The sequence below is a fragment of the Pseudorca crassidens genome, chromosome X, assembly GCF_039906515.1.
Source record: "Pseudorca crassidens isolate mPseCra1 chromosome X, mPseCra1.hap1, whole genome shotgun sequence".
NCBI classification, from domain to species: domain Eukaryota; kingdom Metazoa; phylum Chordata; class Mammalia; order Artiodactyla; family Delphinidae; genus Pseudorca; species Pseudorca crassidens.
Genome location: NC_090317.1, coordinates 23,076,350 through 23,094,944, shown reverse-complemented (window position 1 = coordinate 23,094,944; position 18,595 = coordinate 23,076,350). Strand labels below are relative to the sequence as shown.

The following is an 18,595-nucleotide window of genomic DNA, read 5'->3' as shown; positions in this document are numbered from 1 at the left end:
TTATGCTCCATTAAATAAGTCAAATATAAAAGGCAAGATACTATATGAATTCATTCATAGAAAATTCTATAAAAGACAAAATTACAGTGACAGAAAGCAGATCAGTGGTTCCAGATGTAGATAAACAGCAAAGGGACAAGAGGAAACTTTTTAAGGATATGGAACTAATTTATATTTTGATTGCACTTGTGGCAGCCAGTTCTCCATTTTAATAAATTTGACTTTAATGTATAAAATTAATTTTTAGAAAGGCATGAAGTGGTTGGAAATGGACACCATCTTATTTACATGTAATTGCAAGTAAATATAGAGCAATTTATGCATCTCTCAGTCTGCAAAGTATTTCTTCACACACAGTGGTAAATTTTATATATATTTTATATGGAATCTATCACAGATTATATTGAATATATATCACATGTGTAAGTGATTTTTGCTTTAGAAACAATAAATACACATGTAACCAATACTCAGCTAAGAAACATAATATTGCCAGTATTTTAAAGACCCTTTTGTACCTGGGTCTAATGTGATCTCCATTCATCCCATCAGCGTAATCACTGTCTGGAATTTTGTGTAACTTATTCCTTTTCCTTTCTTTATAATTTTATCACAGTGTGATAAAACTTTATAGTGTGTATCCCTAAACTATACGTTGTTTAAGTATATACTATTACTACTCTTTAAGTGCTGATCATAGGCATTTTCATATGCTTAACAATGTCCAAAATTAATCAATATCTTTAAACATTTCCTGACAAAATAGAATAATTTTAGTCCAATAACCCCAATCCCAAATTATAAGTTCCTAACCAATGTTTACTTTTTTTAAACCTTAAAAGTAGACATCAATAATATTACTTTATCATTTTTTTAAAGATTTACCCACTTGTATGGTGGTGTTGCTTATTATTCTTTTGTATTTCTTTAAAACCTCTTCTAAGATTATTTTTCTTCCTCCTGAAGAATGTCCCTTAAAAGTTTCAGTTTTTGTTACATGAAAATAGCTTTATTTACCCTGATTTGTGAAAAATAGTTTCAATGCCTCTACAACTCTAACTTAACAAGGTTATTGTCTTTCATTTTGATAAAGGTATTATTTCATGGCCTTCTTGCTTCAATTACTGCTCTTGAGAAGTCAGTGTACTTGTCAGTTTTTGTAGGTTATCTGTATTCTCTCTGGCTATTTTTAAGATGTTACCAGTTTTGTATTTTGTACTTTTACTGTGATACAGATTTATTTAATTTTACTCTTCTTGTGAACTGCGGTTTTCTGGCTCTTTAGATTGGTGTTATCGACACATTTTGGGAAATTCTCTGTCATACTCTCTTGATGTTTCCTTGGCACTCTTGATTAAATATGTCATAATTTACCACTCTTCTCTATGTTTCCTAAACTACTGTTCATATTTTTTCCTCTTTTTATCTCATTGTGCTAAGTTAATAATTTCTTCAGACTATATTTTTTATTTTTTTTAAACATCTTTATTGGAGTATAATTGCCTTACAATGGTGTGTTAGTTTCTGCTTTATAACAAAGTGAATCAGTTATACATATACATATGTCCCCATATCTCTTCCCTCTTGCGTCTCCCTCCCTCCCACCCTCCCTATCCCACCCCTCCAGGTGGTCACAAAGCACCTGTGCTATGCTATTTCTTTTTAACAACTTTCTCATCATTTGTGTTTAATCTGCTCTGCAAGCCCTCCACTGTCTTTCTAAATTAAATGGTTAACATTTTCATTCAAAGAATTCTTTTTGTTCTCCTTCCAAATCTATTTCAAACTTTGTGAAAGTACTTTAGTCAGCTTTCACTGTATTAGTAATCTTTCTTATGTCTTTAAGCATATTTAACATCCACATATTTCATGTTCTATTCCCTATAACTTTACAATCTAAAGTAACTATGAACTAATACTTCTTTTCATTATTTTTGCTAAGTGTCATTCATGAATAATGTTTTCTGACATAGTTTTTAAGTTTTGATTTTTAATTTTTGTTATTTGGAACTTTGTGGCAGTTTGCTGTGGCAGTCCCCCAGAGAGGATGTGGTTTGTGTATTGCCAAGTATCTCGGCATTTTATAATACTTCAAACATTTAATTTAGGATTTTTTCTTTCTGGCCAAACAAATACCGTGAATTGAAACCCCATGTTCAAGTGAGGATTGAGGTTACATGAAGATTTAGTTTTCTTCTCCACTTCTCTACTCAGGGCCAAGACCAATATAAGCAAGCGTTCAACTTCCTTGATCAAGACTGTCTCTCCCTCTGTCTCTCCCTTGTCTCTTTTTCTCTCATGTGCATGCGTGTGCACACACATACACACACTTTCTCCCTCTATGTCATTGTAGCATTTTAGCATGTGAGCTTTACCCAAGGCTTTTTGATCTAGTGAAGGTCATAGGATTTGTCTTTTCATTCCTACATGTGTATGCCCGATTAAAATTCAAGTTGTATTCAAAAAGGGATAGGAAAAATCCCAGAAAAAAACTCCAGTTTCAGTGCTCATTTACCAACCTACATGCCTACTTTCTCATTAATCCTGGCCTCTAAGTGTTTCACTTTCATTCTCAATAATTTATTCGTGCATTTATGAGGAGTTTTATATTTCACCTAGCAGTTTCTCCGGTTATGCTGCTAACTATGTTCTTAGAAACTGAAATCTGCCATATGTGTTTTGCAATTTATTTCGTGATTCTTTTATGATATGTTTATCATGATGCTACACAGTCAATGCCGAATCCTCTATCAAATTGCAAAAAAGTTAAAAACATAATCTGTATGGCTCTGCGGGGCCAAATCCAAGGCTGAACCCCAGGGGCTGTGCGAACAAAGAAGAGAAAGGGAAAATCTCTCCCAGCAGCCTCAGGAGCAGCAGATTATATCTCCACAATCAACTTGATATACCCTGCATCTCTGGAATACCTGAATAGACAAAGAATGATTCCAAAATTGAGGCAGTGGACTTTGGGAGCAACTATAGAATTGGAGCTTGCTTTCTGCATCTAATTTGTTTCTGGTTTTATGTTTATCTTAGTTTAGAATTTATTATCATTCGTAGATTTCTTTATTGACTTGATTGCTCCCTTCCTTTAATACATATATATATTTTTTTCCTTTTTCTCTTTTAGTGCGTGTGTATGTGTTTGCTTTTTGTGATATTGTCTGTATACCTTTGCTTTTGCCATTTGTCCAAGGGTTCTGTGTGTCCTTTTCTTTTTTCTATAGTTTTTAGCGCTTGTTATCATTGGTGGATTTGTTTTTTGTTTGGTTGCTCTTCTTTCTTTTTTTATTTTTGTTTTTTTCTCTTTTATTTCATATAACTTTAAATTTTTAAATTATAAATAATATGTTTCTATTTTAATAACTGTATTTTTTTCTTTCATTCTTTTTTTCATTTTTTTCTCCCTTTTCTTCTGAGCCATGTGGCTGAGAGGGTCTTGCTGCTCTTCATGGGTGTCAGGTCTGTGCCTCTGAGGGGGGAGAGCCGAGTTCAGGATATAAGTCTACCAGAGACCTACTGGTCCCATGTAATATCAAACAGCGAAAGCTCTCCCAGAGATCTCCATCTCAACGCTAAGACCCAGCACCATTCAATGACCAGCAAGCTACAGTGCTAGACACCCTATGCCAAACAACTAGTAAGACAGGAACACAACCCCACCCATTAGCAGAGAGGCTGCCTAAAATCATAATAAGGCCACAGACACCCCAAAACACACCACCAGACGTGAACCTGCCCACTAGAGAGACAAGATCCAGCCTCATCCACCACAACACAGGCACTAGTCCCCTCCACCAGGAAGCCTACACAACCCACTGAACCAACCTTAGCCACTGGAGACAGACATCAAAAACAGCAGGAACTACGAACCTGCAGCCTGTGAAAAGCAGACCGCAAACACAGTAAGTTAAGCAAAACGAGGAGACAGAGAAACATAACAGATGAGGGAGCAAAGCAAAACCCCACCAGACCAAACATATGAAGATGAAATAGACAGGCTACCCAAAAAAGAATTCAGAGTAATGATAGTAAAGATGATCCAAAATCCTGGAAATAGAATGGAGAAAATACAAGGAACGTTTAACAAGGACCTAGAAGAACTAAACACCAAACAAGCAATAACTGAGGCAGAAGAACGGATAAGTGACCTGGAAGATAAAATAGTAGAAAAAAATACAACAGAGCAGAATAAAGAAAAAAGAATGAAAAGAATGGAGGACAGTCTCAGAGACTTCTGGGACAATATTAAACACACCAATATTTGAATTATAGGGGTCCCAGAAGAAGAAGAGAAAAAGAAAGGGACTGAGAAAATATTTGAAGAGATTATAGTTGAAAACTTCCCTAATATGGGAAAGGAAACAGTCAATCAAGTCCAGGAAGCACAGAGAGTCCCATACAGGATAAATCCAAGGAGAAAGACGCCAAGACAAATATTAATCAAACTATCAAAAATTAAATACAAAGAAAAAATATTAAAAGCATCAAGAGAAAAACAACAAATAATATACAAGGGAATCCCCCTAAGGTTAACAACTGATCTTTCAACACAAACTCTGCAAGCCAGAAGGGAGTGGCAGGACATATTTAAAGTGATGAAAGGGAAAACCCTACAATCAAGATCACTCTACCCAGCAAGGATCTCATTCAGATTCGACAGAGAAATTAAAACCCTTACAGACAAGCAAAAGCTAAGAGAATACAGCACCAACAAACCAGCTTTACCACAAATGCTAAAGGAACTTCCCTAGGCAGGAAACACAAGAGAAGGAAAAGACCTAAAATAACAAATCCAAAACAATTAAGAAAATGGTAGTAGGAATATACGTATCGATAACTACCTTACATGTAAATGGATTAAAGGCCCCAACTAAAAGACATAGACTGGCTGAATGGGTACAAAAACAAGACCCTTCTATATGCTGTCCACAAGAGACCCACTTCAGACCTAGAGACACATACAGACTGAAAGTAAGGGGATGGAAAAAGATATTCCATGCAAATGGAAATCAAAAGAAAGCTGGAGTAGCAATTCTCATATCAGAAAAAATAGATTTAAAAATAAAGACTATTAGAAGAGACAAAGAAGGACACTACATAATGATCAAGGGATGAATCCAAGAAGAAGATATAACAATTGTAAATATTTATGCACCCAAAGTAGGAGCACCTCAATACATAAAGGCAAATAATAACAGCCATAAAAAGGGAAACTGACAGTAACACAATCATAGTAGGGATCTTTGACACCACACTTTCACCAATATATAGATCATCCAAAATGAAAATAAATAAGGAAACACAAGCTTTTAATGATACACTAAACAAGAAGGACTTAATTGATATTTGTTGGATATTCCAGCCAAAAGCAAAAGAATACACTCTCTTCTCAAGTGCTCATGAAACATTCACCAGGATAGATCCTATCTCAGGTCACAAAACAAGCCTTGGTAAATTTAAGAAAATTGAAATTGTATCAAGTATCTGTTCCGACCACAAGGCTATGCGACTAGATATCAATTACAGGAAAATAGCTGTAAAAAATACAAACACATGGAAGGTAAACGATACACTACTTAATAACCAAGAGATCACTGAAGAAATCAAAGAGGAAATCAAAAAATACTTAGGAACAAATGACAATGAAAACACGATGATCTAAAACCTACAGGATGCAGCAAAAGCAGTTCTAAGAGGGAAGTTTATAGCAATAAAATCCTACGTCAAGAAACAACAAACATCTCAAATAAACAACCTAACCTTACACCTAAAGCAATTAGAGAAAGAACAACAACAACAAAAAAAACCAAGGGAGCAGACAGAAAGACATCATAAAGATCAAATAAGAAATAAATAAAAAAGAAATGAAGGAAATGATAGCAAAGATCAATAAAACTAAAAGCTGGTTCTTTGAAAAGATAAACAAAATTGATAAACCATTAGCCAGACTCATCAAGAAAAAAAAGGGAGAAGACTCAAAACAATAGAATTAGAAATAAAAAAGAAATAACAACTGACACTGCAGAAATACAGAGAGTCATGAGAGTTTACTACAAGCAACTATATGCCAATAAAATGGACAAACTGGAAGAATTGGACAAATTCGTACAAAAGCACAAACTTCTGGGACTGAACCAGGAAGAAACAGAAAATATAAACAAATCAATCATAAGCACTGAAATTGAGACTGTAATTAAAAATCTTCCAATAGGGCTTCCCTGGTGATGCAGTGGTTGAGAGTCCACCTGCCAATGCAGGGGACACGAGTTGGTGCCCCAGTCTGGGAAGATCCCACATGCCGCGGAGTGACTGGGCACGTGAGCCATAGCCGCTAAGCCTGCACGTCTGGAGCCTGGGCTGCGCAACGGGAGAGGCCACAACAGTGTGAGGCCCGCGTACTGCAAAAAAAAAAAAAAAAATCTTCCAACAAACAAAAGCCCAGGACCAGATGGCTTCACAGGCAAATTCTACCAAACATTTAGAGAAGAACTAACACCTATCCTTCTCAAACTCTTCCAAAATATAGCAGAGGGAGCTACACTCCCAAGCTCATTCTATGAGGCCACCATCACTCTGATACCAAAACCAGACAAAGATGTCACAAAGAAAGAAATCTACAGGCCAGTATCGCTGACGAACATAGATGCAAAAATCCTCAACAAAATACTAGCAAACACAATCCAACAGCATATTAAAAGGATCATACACCATGATCAAGTGGGGTTTATCCCAGGAATGCAAGGATTCTTCAATATATGCAAATCAACCAATGCAATATACCATATTAACGGACTGAAGCAGGAAAATCATATGATCATCTCAACAGATGCAGAAAAGGCTTTCAACAAAATTCAACACCCATTTATGATAAAAACACTCCAGACAGTAGGAATAGAGGGAACTTACCTCAACATAATAAAGGCCATATATGACAAACCCACAGCCAACATTGTTCTCAATGGTGAAAAACTGAAACCATTTCCACTAAGATCAGGAAGAAGACAAGGTTGTCCACTCTAACCAGTATTATGCAACACAGTTTTGGAATTTTTAGCCACAGCAATCAGAGAAGAAAAAGAAAGAAAAGGAATCAAAGTTGGAAAAGAAGAAGTAAACCTGTCACTGTTTGCAGATGACATATTATACATAGAGAGTCCTAAAGATGCTACCAGAAAACTACTAGAGCTAATCAATGAATGTGGTAAAGTAGCAGGATACAAAATTAATGCACAGAAATCTCTTGCATTCCTATACACTAACGACAAAAAATCTGAAAGAGAAATTAAGGAAACACTCCCATTTACCACTGCAACAAAAAGAACAAAATACCTAGGAATAAACCTACCTAAGGAGATGAAAGACCTGTATGCAGAAAACTATAAGACACTGATGAGGGCTTCCCTGGTGGCGCAGTGGTTGAGAGTCTGCCTGCCGATGCAGGGGACATGGGTTCGTGTCCCGGTCCGGGAGAATCCCACACACTGCGGAGCGGCTGGGCCCGTGATCTATGGCCGATGGGCCTGCACGTCCGGAGCCTGTGCTCTGCAACAGGAGAGGCCACAGCAGTGAGAGGCCCATGTACCGCAAAAGAAAAGAAAAAAAAGACATTGAAGAAAGAAATTAAAGATGATACAAACAGATGGAGAGATATACCATGTTCTTGGATTGGAAGAATCAACATTGTGAAAATATCTATACTACCCAAAGCAATGTACAGATTCAATGCAATCCCTATTAAACTACCAATGGCATTTTTCAGAGAACTAGAACAAAATATTTCACAATGTGTATGGAAATACAAAAGACCCCGAATAGCCAAAGCTATCTTGAGAAAGAAAAATGGAGCTAGAGGAATCCGGCTCCCTGACTTCAGACTATACTACAAAGCTACAGTCATCAAACCATATGATAATGGCACAAAAACAGAAATACAGATCAATGGAACACGATAGAAAGCCCACAGATAAACCCATGCACATATGGTCATCTTATCTTTGATAAAGTAGGCAAGACTACACAATGGAGAAAAGACAGCCTCTTCAGTAAGTGGTGCTGGAAAAACTGGACAGCTACATGTAAAAGAATGAAATTAGAACACTCTCTAACACCATACACAAAAATAAACTCAAAATGGATTAAAGACCTAAATGTAAGGTCAGACACTATAAAACTCTTAGAGGAAAACGTAGGCAGAACATTCTATAACATAAATCACAGCAAGATCCTTTTTGACCCACTTCCTAGAGAAATGGAAATAAAAACAAAAATAAACAAATGGGGTCTAATGAAGCTTAAAGGCTTTTGCACAGCAAAGGAAACCATAAACAAGACGAAAAGACAACCCTCAGAATGGGAGAAAATATTTACAAATGAAGCAACTGACAAAGGATTAATCTCCAAAATATATAAGCAGCTTATGTGGCTCAATATTAAAAAACAAACAACGCAATCCAAAAATGGGCAGAAGACCTAAATAGACATTTCTGCAAAGAAGATATACACATTTCTAACAAACACATGAAAGGATGCTCAACATCAATAATCATTAGAGAAATGCAAATCAAAACTACAATGAGGTATCACCTCACACCGGTCAGAATGGCCATCATCAAAAAATCTACAAACAATAAATGCTGGAGAGGGTGTGGAGAAAAGGGAACCCTCTTGCACTGTTGGTGGGAATGTAAATTGATACAGCCACTATGGAGAACAGTATGGAGCTTCCTTAAAGAACTAAAAATAGAACTACCATGTGACCCAGAAATCCTACTCCTAGGCATATACCCAGCGAAAAACATAATTCAAAAAGAGTCACATACCACAATGTTCATTGCAGCACTATTTACAATAGCCATGACATGGAAGCAACCTAAATGTCCATCAACAGAGGAATGGATAAAGAAGATATGGTACATATATACAATGGAATATTACTCAGCCATAAAAAGGAACAAAATTGGGTCATTTATAGCGAGATGGATGGACCTTGACTGTGTCATGTAGAGTGAAGTAAGTCAGAAAGAGGAAAACAAATATCATATATTAATGCATATATATGTGGAATCTGAAAAACATATGGTTCTGAAGAACCTAGGGTCAGAACAGGAATAAAGATGGAGACGTAGAGAATGGACTTGAGGACATGGGGAGGGGGAAGGGTAAGCTGAGGCAAAGTGAGAGAGTGGCATGGACATATATACACTCCGAAATATAAAATAGCTAGCTAGTGGGAAGCAGCCACATAGCACAGGGAGATCAGCTCGGTGCTTTGTGTCCACCTAGAGGGGTGGGATAGGGAGAGTGGGAGGTAGACGCAAGAGGGAGGAGAAATGGGGATATATATATATGTATAGCTGATTCACTTTGTTATACAGCAGAAACGAACACACCATTGTAAAGCTATTATACTCTAATAAAGATGTTTAAAAAAATAAAATAAAAACAATAGAAAAGAACAATGAAATTAAGAGCTGGTTCTTTGAAAAGAGATGCAAAATTGATAAATGTTTTTCCAGACTTATCAGAGAAAAAGAGAGAGACCCCAGATAAATAAAATCAGAATTGAAAGAGGAGAACTTACAATCGATAACAGAAAAATACAAGGGATCATAGGAGAATACTATGAATAACTATATGCCAAAAATGTGACAGCTTAGAAGAACCAGATATATTTCTAGAAACATACAATCTTCTAAGTCTAAATCTTGAAGAAAATCAGTAATCAAAAACCTCCTAACAAACAGAAGTCCAGGGACAGATGGATTCACAGGGGAATTTTGTCAGATATTTAAAAAGAATTAATACCTATCCTTCTCAAATTATTCCAAAAAACTGAAGAGGAAGGAACTCTTTCAAAATCATTTTTCAAAGCCAGGATTACCCTAATTCCAAAAGAAGACAAAGGTACTACGAAAAAAAGAAAATTGCAGGCAAATAACCTTGATAAACTTAGATTCAAAAATCTGCAATACAGTATCAGGAAACAGAATTCAACAATACATTAAATAATTATAGACTATATGATACTATATGCAGAAAACCTCAAGACTCCAGCAAAAAATTATTAGAACTAAAAAACTCAGTAAAGTTGCAGGATAAAAAATTAGTATACAGAAATCTGCTGCATTTCTATATAGTATTAACATGTATCAGAAAGAGAAATGAAGAAAACAATCCCATTTACAATTGTATTACCCAGAATAAAATACCTAGGAATAAATTTAACCAAGGATGTGAAAGACCTGCACTCTGAAAACCCTAAGACATTGATGAAAGATATTAAAGATGACACAAATAAATGGAAAGATATATTGTGCTCATGGATTTGAAGAATCTATTGTTAAAGGGTCCATTACCCAAAGCAATCTACAGATTTAATGCAATCCCTATCAAAATTCCAATGGCATTTTTCACAGAACTAGAATAATCCTAAAATATGTATGGAACCATAAAAAGACCCCAAATAACCAAAAAAATCTTGAGAAAGAAGAACAAAGTTGGAGGTAACATGCACCCTGATTTTAAACTATACTACGAAGCTACAGTAATCAAAACAGCATGGTAGTGGCACAAAAACAGACACACAGATCAATGGAACAGAATAGAGAGCCTAGAAATAAACCCATGCACCTATGGTCAATTAATCTATGACAAAGGAGGCAAGAATAACAATGGGGGAAAGACAGTCTCATCAATAAATGGTGTTGTATTTGTTTTTATACTACCTCAGAACTTGAAGAGGGTGATGGCAGAAGTGGCAAAGTCTCTTCAGGCCTAGGCTCTGGAATTTGCTGTATTAATTTTCTATTACTGCTACAACAAATTACTAGAAAATAAGAGACTTAAAACAGCACATTTATGGGAAGAGAGGAGTACACTGCAGTGAAGAGTAAGGAAATTCACTGTCTATTTTTAACCCCCTGGGATTACTACAATTAAATCTTTTTGTTTAATTCTATTTGTAATTGGAAATATTTGGCACAACCAAATTTTCAAAGTTAGGAATCAATAGAATTATCTGGAGAATTACTAAGTCATAAAGTTAATTCTCTCTTTAAACTGTAGCTATGATCACAGAAAACTGAGTTTTGTTTTACATAGAAGTAAAACCTCAAGAAACTGTGTAGGGCAATTTAATGAGTCAACATATTGAGATGAAAATAGGACCTGTTTATGATAGAGCAAAGACTAAGGTTTGTGAGCAAATGCTCAACTTGGGACAACTTTATTCCATTCCATTCCATTCCATATATTCGGAATGAGTCATTCTTCTTCTTTGATCTGATATATCTCTCTCCTGTGACTGTTTATTATGAATCTGCTAACAAAAATGCAGGTCTTGTTTTATCCCTTCAAAGTAGCCCTTTTTTCCAAAGAGGAAATATGAAGACAAATTAGCAAAGGATGTTTTCTTTGATGACCAAGTGCTTCTGAAGTTTTCATAGAAATACAACTTGCAGCCAACACTTACTTTTTTAACTTCTAACGGGTTTATTAAAATACCATTACTTCTGCTTTAAATAAGAAACCCTTATTCACATAGTAATAGGGTTTTTTCCTAGCTTAACATCTCAAACTTAATACACCACTTTTACTCCTTTTACTTTATTGTTATAATGAAACATAAGCAACGATTAAATGTAAGAAGATAATTTGAAAAATCATTAATTTTGTATAAAGTTAACTTGGTTGAACTCATACAACTTTTACCAAGGTATATATATATATATAGATATCTATATCTATAGACATATACATATACCTAAATATTGATAATATAATAGAATTCCAAGGATTTTTTAATGTGTAAATAGCAGATTTATATAAAAATTTTCAGATATAACATTTGATGATTAGCAATTTCTACTGAGTAAAATTTAGCTCTAGTTTTTCGTTCAGAAGTTATGACAACCTGAGATTTAAGTTTCTACTTTGTTATTTAAATAAATATTTCTATGATTTTTATACTGTTGAGAATATAGTTTGCTGTAAATTTTTGATAGTTACTTTTTTTAGGTACTGAAGTGAAATTTGGTAACCTATGTTTATAAAATTTGTTTTAAATGTTTAGAATTGCATTTTCTAAATTTTAATTATCAATTTTTCTCAATTTATTTAGTTAATCCCAGAATATAAAAGAGCACAGTGGGGCAGCAGCTCAGATTTGACAATATTCTTCCTTGTATGGATTGTGTTACCAGCAGGATATATTCCTTTTAGATACTTTGGAGGCCAAATGACTCTATAGTAAAGCATGCTGCATCTACTCCTATACTTTGTGGCCTCCCCACCTCCATAAATGTCTGGAGTAAGTGAATGAAAACTTATTATAACTTTTTATTCTGTGTGTGTGCATGTGCACGCGTGCACACGTGTTGGTGGTAGTCTTTCCCATACATCTATATCCTACCTGAAAGGCTGCAAATGGAAAAAAAAGAAGAGTGTTTTTGTCTTTCATTCTTTTCATTGCAAATAATACAGATAGAATCAAGTTAGTACAAACAGAGAGTTATTATGAGAATGATTATGAATAAAGGGGCATCTTATAAAAATCCAAGATAATGAGACTTTACAGTATTTGCCTTTCAGAGTGATTTCTAGACTTGAGTTGAAGTGTGGTTCCAAATTAATGCAACTTTAGAAAAATTTTCAGCAGTTACTATAGAGCTTCACTGTGATGTTCCAGTAGTAATCTTTTTCAACTCTATTCTGCATATCTGCCTTTTTATTTCACACTACCAATTGGCCTTCTCTAATAATTCATAATTTGTATTTCCTTACCTTTTTGAATTTCATCTCATGGCACTCCACATTTGTTCCCTCATAACCATGTACATTTTTTTTTTTTATCAGTAAAGGGGCAGCTTCCTTCTATGTTTTTTCGTTCAAGTTTCCAAAATAGGCTATGTGATTTTTCACAGTTGAGCCAGACCAAGAAATGGATTTGTCAGCTCTTGGGTCAACAGTCCCTTCTTAGTCCAATTGGTTCTGGCCAGGATGAGATGAGTGTAGGGGGACATATAAATAATGACTCTCCAGGCATCAAGGGTTTTAAATGGAGCAGTTTCCATTAGAAAGGAGTAACAGAGTGGCAGATAGCATGAGTGGCATATATAATGCGGGCATATATCCCAAGGACAAATGCAAAGGAATAGCATGAACTTTTGAGAGTAAAATTCAAAATGAACTAAGGCATAGGAAAATGCCAAATAAAGCAGATCTCTTTCAAAGCATTTTCATCTGCAAAACTGAGCTTTATGGCTTTCCTGTCCCGTACAAATTAATTTTTTTGTTGTTTTACCTGCAACAAAAAGCCTATGAATAAGAACATGTGGTACTTGAGTCAAAATGCTCTTATGTGAAGGTTCAAAAGGTGTTTCATTTCATTATGTAAATTATTTGTTATGAATTGAGATGATATTTATGTTACTTAAATGAAAAATTTTATAGAAAAAAATATTTATATTAAAATCCTTATTTGTTAGCTTATTTTTAACCCTGAGCTGAACAATGATTTGGTAAAATGTCATATCCTGAGTATGGAATTTATGGTATCCTTTCTAAATCAAAATCGTCCCTTGTATTTACATAATGCCAATCGCCAAAGAGTTCAAAGCACTTAACAAACATTTCTCAACAAGCCTTAATGGATTTTAAAATTAAATTAATGAAGAGCATGTTGCATTGCACACGTGCATGCTTATTCAATATTCATTTCTTCTTGTCATTGCCTCCCACTCTTTTTAACATTCTTACCCTTCATATTTTTAAAATTCACCCTTGGAATATTCCTCTGATCAATAAAAATTACAACTGAATCCTAATTTGCTCAAGGTCATACAGCCCGCAAAGAGGAAAATTTGACATTACACAATTATTTTAATAGCACTGAAACACATATTCTGTACGTCTTAGATGTATATCATTAGAGGGTAGGGTGTCATGCATCTTGTAATAGCCAATGCAATATTGCCCCATCACCCTTCAAAAGAGAAGCTCTGCTCCCATTCTAGGGAATCTTTCAACTTCAAAAAAAGTTTTTTTTAAAGTTTCATTTTTTTCATCAAGCGGTTTGTTCTTCATAAGGTTAAGACAACTATAGATGACTTTCACTGTAGTTTTTATTAAAATGTCAAATTATAATAAATATTTTTAAAAGGTTTTCATCCATAGACTTCACTGCAGCTTTATTGAAACCTCAATTGTAAGAAACCTGCCAGCTTGTGAAACAAAAATTTATTTCTCTGTTTATCTATCTGTCCATCTAGTCATCCATCTATTTATACCTGTTATGGGTACTTTCTCCCTATAGGAGCCTGTCAAATTAAATACATTATAATCAAGTTGTCAAGAGCTGACTGTACATCCATTAAAATAAAACTCACCTGGGTGCCATATTCACATAGTTATTTTATCTTTGAAAGAGATATTTTATAGAGTTGCCATAGGATCTGGCAATCCCACTCCTGGGCATACATTCAGACAAAACTATAATTCAAAGAGATACATGCACCACTATGTTCACAGCAGCACTATTCACAATAGCCAAGACATGGAAACAACCTAGATGTCCATCAACAGATGAATGGATAAAAAAGATGTGGTATACATACACAATGGAACACTACTCAGCCATAAAAAAGAATGAAATAAATGCCATTTGCAGCAACATGGACAGACCTAGAGATTATCATACTAAGTGAAGTCAGAAAGAGAAAGACAAATACCATATCACTTATGTGTGAAATCTAACATATGACACAAATGAACTTATCTACAAAACAGAGTCACAGACATAGAGGCTCTGATAATCAATTATACATCCTGTGTTTGGTCTATGTTATGTTCCTCCTTTGTGGTTGCCAAGGGGGAGAGGGAGTTGGGGAAGGATGGATTGGGAGTTTGGGATTAGTGGATGCAAACTATTATATACAGAATGGATAAACAAGAAGGTCCTACTGTATAGCACAGGGAAATATATTCAATATCCTGTGATAAACTGTAATGGAAAAGAAAATGAAAAAGGATATATATATATAATATATATACATATAATATATATATATATATATATATAACTGAGTCACTTTGCTGTACCACAGAAATTAACACAACATTGTAAATCAACTATACTTCAATAAATTATTTATTTATTTATTTATTTATTTTTTGCGGTATGTGGGCCTCTCACTGTTGTGGCCTCTCCTGTTGTGGAGCACAGGCTCCGGACACGCAGGCTCAGCGGCCATGGCTCACGGGCCTAGCCGCTCCGTGGCATGTGGGATCGTCCCACACCAGGGCACAAACCTGTGTCCCCTGCATCGGCAGGCAGACTCTCAACCACTGCGCCACCAGGGAAGCCCCAATACAATTTTTAAAAAGAGATATTTTACTGTTAATACAAAATTAATTGGAAATTGCTTAGAAAAATCAGTGATCAAGTTAACCCCAAAGATATCTGGGTAAGCTTTACCTTAAAATTTGATTTTACCACGTGCAAAGCCTTTGGATGTTTACGAGCATTTGAAGGTAAGTCAAAAATTATGTACTGTACTTCTACTGTTTACAGCTAAAATGATCTTAAACTGCTTTTATTAAGACCTATAACCACACCCTTCCAAATATATACCCAAAGCTCCACCTACAATACAGAACCATTTGCTGGTGCCCAATATTTGGCCATCAGTGTTTCCTTTAGATTAAGTTTTATCAGCACTTACTGCCCTTTAGAATTTCCTGGGAACTATTAAAAAAATCTCGTGTTCAAGCTTCCTCTCAGACCAATTCGATCAAAATCTATGAGGTGGGACTCACGTATCAGTCTTTTTTAAATGAGAACACTAAGTGAATCTGATGTCTATTCCATGTGGAGAGAGTAAAGTAAGTCTCTACCATGCATTGTCCCTTCTTTGTATTCTCTATGACATTTTGTGTCACCAAAGAGATGTGCTACTTGGATTTAACCAGAGATTCTTAACCTTTTCTTGGGCAATGGACCACTTTGGCAATCTGGTGAATCCCATGGATCCCTTCTAAGAATAATATTTTTTTTATAGGCAACACTTTATTTAATGGTGAATAGACTTGAAAAGGCTCTGACAATCAATGATACATCCTGTGTTTGGTCTATGCTATGTTCCTCCTTTGTGTGGGAGCAATACACATTAACTTTCCTGTGCTGAGTAAATGTTGAAACAGTGTCATTTGAGAATTCTGGTAAAGAACACACTGCAATGATCACTTGAATTAAGCTAAAAATAAAAAGGTCTGAAGAAATGTCTACTGACATATAAACCCTTGTTCACATCTTAAAGACGTCACAAAGCCAGAAAACATGTTGAGTTCCATGTGTCTGGGTGGAGAAGGGGTGTTATTTCTAGAGAACAGAAAAATCATTTTTCAAAGTCATGTTCTGAAATAAGTGTGCCTCCGCTGATGGATCACATCAGAGTTATTCTTTGAAGTTCTAAGAATAAGTGAGAACGTACGTGAAAAACAGATCGCACGCACGCGCGTGTGTGTGTGTGTGTGGCCACTGTGTTGGCAATTCTTGGAAAGATTTCCCTCCCCTGCTTACCAGAGCTCAGCTGAGCAGGTGTTTGGGCTTTACCTGTTTCAGACAGTAACTGCTATTACTCCCCCATCCCCACCTCCCAAAAGCCAGTTTTCCAGCTTCCAGATATAAGGCCATTCCTCCCTCCCACCCACCTCACCTCCCTAAGGAAGAAAAATCTTTCAAAGAACTTGCAGAGAGTGGCGGTTTCTAAGCCCAGCCAATCCACCCACACCCCTCGATGTTGTAGTACACCTGTAAGCAGCTCTTTGCAGGAAACTGCTCTCAGCAGGAAGCCCCCTTTCTTGTCACTTTAGCAAACCTATATTGTAACTACATTTTAAACCAGACAACTCATACAACATCTACTCATACAACCATGCTCTACTCATCTCCCGCCCAAGCACATCTTTCCAATCTTTTAATCATACAATACCTTGCCTAACTTGTCGGTTCTTACCGTAGATCAAAGTAGAAATGAAGGATAATTAACAGATGACCAGACCTCTTCCCTAGCTTCCCCTTCAGTAATCTCCTTAACAAACTGTGTGACCAAACTGTGTGAACAAGATAACGTCCAGAGGAAGATCAAGAGGAGTCGACAACCCTGCACACAGTGGGGGATGGTGACTACTCTGACTCCCTATCTCAATGATTAACAGATTACTTCCCTGTTTCCCTTTAAAAGATTTCATGGCTGAGCAGAATCTGCAGAGGCGGTTTTGGGGGGACGTTGAGTCCACCATCTCCCCAGATTGCTGGTATTCTGATTAAAGACATCTTGGTTTTCTATCAACACCTGTGAATACTGATTTTTGTAAGCAGGGAGCAGCGGAACCCAATTCATTCCATAACACATCTGCTGCTAATTATTATATCTTAATATAAAATATTCAGCACATGGGATATCCAGCAAGTAGGAGGATTTCCATGGGAACCCCTTCTGTTCTCACTCTGTGGGTTTTATTATCTGGGCTACCCCCGGGTTGGCTGCCTTCACCTTTGGCATGTGCTTAGGGAGGTGGCTACCCACTCTGCCATGGACGTCCCAACGCGTCTGGGGGAAGACCTCACTCGAGGAGCCTTTTTGAGAGAGCCTTTCCACCGGCACGCCTAAGAGAAAAGCTTGGCCGAACCACCTGAAGGGAATTAATGGCCTACCACAAGCTCAGCTCTTCTGAAAGGACTATCTTGGAGACGTGGCCCATGCGTTTGGGAGAAACTTTGAGTTCACGTCTTCACTGCTGGCTTCTAAATGCCATTTCAGATAAGGAATTTGGAAAACCCAACCTTGATCGTAAACAAGTGGTGGCTTGGGGAGTGATTCCTTAAAGATGCAAACACCCCCCAACCCCCGCCCCAAACTCCGAGCCCCATGACTAGCCCTGCACGGAGCCCCGTCTGGAGCTGGCTTCTACTCCTCCCCATGCTTTCCCAGGAGCAGAGGGCGAGCGGGCCCGGAAGAGAACGGTGGCGAAAGTAACGAAAGAAAAGTTCAAGTACCTCCGAGCCACTGTCGTGCTGGGAGACCGTGGCATTGGGGGTCCACGCCCCCGCGAACGGAAGGATCCAGCCTTCTCCCTCTCCAGCCGCTAGCAAGGCCGGGCCGCAGCTGCAGGAAGCAGAGGGGCCTCATTTATGTAGCGCCGTGCGCACGGCGCACGGCGCACGGGAGGAGCCTCGCGGCCGGAAACGTCCGCGGCAGGACTTTTGACCTGACATGGGGCGGGGTACCTGACCTTCTAACTGTGGACAATCCACCGTATCCCCCAACAACGCGCCCTCTGGGTGGTCGCCCTGGAGAAGCCAAGCTGGACCAATCGAAGATCGAAATTGGGGAAACAGCCACGACCCACCCACGGCGGCGAGGCGCCGGCCGCCTGCGGCCAAGCAGTTGACCTTCGGCTACCCTCAGGTCGCTCCCCCATCACCCCAGGCTGCCTGAAAGCTTCGGGAAAGCGGCCTGGGGTTGGCGCTGGGGAGACTTTCTCTCGGAGGTGTTTGCTAAGCCGCCTCGTAGTAGCAGGCCTGGGTGTG

The 18,595-nt window shown here is 37.2% G+C and overlaps 1 long non-coding RNA gene across 1 annotated transcript in view; it reads right to left on the bottom strand.

Annotated features, from left to right (window-relative positions):
* LOC137216920 (uncharacterized) overlaps positions 1 to 18,177 on the bottom strand; it is a 162,785-nt gene extending 144,608 nt beyond the window's left edge. The window contains exon 1 of the long non-coding RNA XR_010939891.1: positions 18,062 to 18,177. This is a non-coding gene — a long non-coding RNA (uncharacterized lncRNA). The remainder of the gene's footprint in view (positions 1 to 18,061) is intronic.
* Between the last annotated feature and the right edge of the window lie 418 nt (positions 18,178 to 18,595).